Source organism: Gavialis gangeticus, unplaced genomic scaffold (assembly GCF_001723915.1).
Source record: "Gavialis gangeticus isolate Ggan-Ray unplaced genomic scaffold, GavGan_comp1, whole genome shotgun sequence".
NCBI lineage: Eukaryota > Metazoa > Chordata > Crocodylia > Gavialidae > Gavialis > Gavialis gangeticus.
Genome location: NW_017729003.1, coordinates 14,342,882 through 14,345,665, shown reverse-complemented (window position 1 = coordinate 14,345,665; position 2,784 = coordinate 14,342,882).

The following is a 2,784-nucleotide window of genomic DNA, read 5'->3' as shown; positions in this document are numbered from 1 at the left end:
AATTTGTCAGCCATAAGTTTAATAGCATTGTTTAACATTAGAACTATTGGAAAGTTTGTAACCTGAAGTATTTTTCAGAGGTTTCACTCTTGGTATCAGTAAGTGACAACAGGTTTTCTTATGGGTAATACAACATTTACAAAGATGCTCTAGGACTAATCTAAAAAACTGTAGTAGCAATTTTAATTTTTCCTTTTTATTGGACTTAATACAATGTAGTTATTAACACTTGCTTTTAGTTACCCAGCTCCTTCTATGCTGTCACATACTATTGCTATCTCAAGATGAGGAAGGTTTGCATTTACATTTTACATGCTGTAAGTGTTTTCCACATGCACATCATACAAACAACCAATGTGCCTGATTTTAAGCTCATTGACCCTAAGCCTTGTCCCCATTTTGAAGATCAGAGTTAAGATATAAAGTATTGTACTTTCATTATGCTATTAACATCTGTTCACTTGAAGTACAAGTTTGCAAAAATGGTCTTGTAATGAAAAAATCTCTTCATTGTTCAGACAAAAATCCCACAACCATTATAGATTATTACCAATCTTTTAAGAGCCCTATACAGTAAAGAGCTGTAAAAAATTAAGATATGCTGCAAGGTATTTATTTCTTATCACCCCATATCTAGTGCCTGTCTTAATCTGAGAATAACACTCATGCAATTGCAACACAAACTTAAACTGAAGAGCTCAGGGACTTGGGGCTAGGCTTGAATGGTTATCTTTAGTTCACCAGTTAAAATTCAAGTCAGTGTCCAAAGGTGGTCCTTTTATGGCAGGTTAAGGGGCATGAATATGAGTAGGTTTCAGCCCAACTGTTGAGGACAGCCAGCCAAACTAACCATCTTATAAACTAGCAAAACCTCCAAAAAGATAATTAAATGGTATCACTACTTTTCCTCATTTCTGATTGAGAAACCACTGTACAAATTGTCACTAACCATATTAATTTTTGCAATCTTCACCATGCATTCACCTTTATTTGTCACTTTACCTAGCTGTAACCCCTTTTCTATTTCATGTTGCTGTACCCAATATGTTTTCCTTTCCCTCCCCCTTTCCCTATCCATGTACTCTATTTTGTCAACATTACTTCTACAAAAACACATTGTTCATAAACCACAGAGGTACAAAACCAGTACCAGTTGACACATGCATAAGCTGTAGGCTTCCTTTACATCAGTGAATGGTGTCTTGAGGGTCACAAAGGCTGTGTTTATCAAAGAAAAGGAAAGTGAATCAAGTTTAGATGCTGTTCACAATGGTTGTTTTTTGGGAAGATGGGATTAGTCTAACTGTGGTCAAAATTCCCCACAAGAATGTACTCGTCAGAATTTAAAACACAATGCAAACTCCAGCAACTAACCCTGTTAGTTTCTAAAGCCAACCGTACCATTATCTTGCCACATGGATCAGTTCCCTACAGTACTGAACTGCTTTTAAGATGCATAATACATAAATTTTCTACTACAAAAATAAAGTTTAAACAACATTTAAGAACTTCCTTAAGCCAACAACAGCCAGTTGGCTTTAGTTACAGTTTAAACAATGTCCTAAAGCAGCTAGGGGTCAAACCTTTTTGCCAGGCATGCCACAAATTAGCACTGCATCTTAAATGCTCCTCTGATCACCTTCCCTGCAGATCTGCAGCTCTGCTTTCTGCTTCCTGACTTGTATATCCTCATATGCTGCTCTGCTTTCTGTTCCCTGCCCTACCTGCTACTTGTGTTGCCTGGCCCTTCCCTGATGTGCCATGTGCCACATGCAGCCTGTGTCCTGCAGGTTGAACGGCCCTGTCTGAAACTTGCATGCTGGGCATCATAACTTTAGGACCTGGGTTCAGCACAGCACTTTAATCCATCCATGCTGGTCTTACCTATGTGCTTATGCATTGTGGTCAGCTGGATTCTTACCTGATGGCCGTATAATGTCTGGCCAGCCAGGGCTGGTTGGAAATGTTTGGGTTTTTTTGCTTAAATATTTCTCCAAATCGGCATGTTTTGGCTAAAATGAAACATGTCGGTTTTGATTCAAGTTTTCTTAGGAAAACTCTCTCGGGTCCAGAATAGAATTGGACAAAGAGACTGTCCCTCCTCAACACAGCCACTAGCCGGAGCGTGAGGAAATCTCTGGAGCTTGGAACATCCTGACTCAGGGCCCGCTGAGAGGGCCCAGGCTCCGACCGCCCCGCTGACCCGTGGGGAGCTTGACTGGGGGTGTCGGAAAGCCGGGCGTGAGGGGAGGGTCGGAAAGCCAACCGCCCGCCTCACGGGGGGTGGGGGTTCGCCCGAAGCCGGGCAATAAGGCACACCAGGAGTTGGTGTAACTTGGTTTCCTCCTCTTAAAAGTTCAGCTGCCTTCTACCAGCTGCGGGCTCCTCTCCAGCCACCCCGGGCGTGAAGCCTCGTCCCCGCCTGCGAGCGGGTACAGCGGCCGCCTGGCCCCTCCCAGGTGAGGAGCTGCCCGGTGGGCGCCGCCTTCCCCTGCGCTCCCGGGCCCGCGGGGTGGGATGCCGGCGCTGCAGGTGTCGCGGGGTGCGCTGGCTCTGCGGCCGGCACCGCCCTCTTCCGCGCCTTCAGCCGCACCAGCGCCAAAGCCTGCGCCTGGAAGCCTGGGCCGGCCCGCGCCCGCCGGGTATGCGGCGCTGCTGCTCGGCGGCCGCCCACCTCCCTGCAGCGCCTGCAGGACGCCTGGCAACGCCCCACTGCTTCGTGCTCGGGGCAGCAGGTGAGTGTGAGCGCGCAGAGGGGGGGGGAGGGGGCAGCCGGGAAGACCG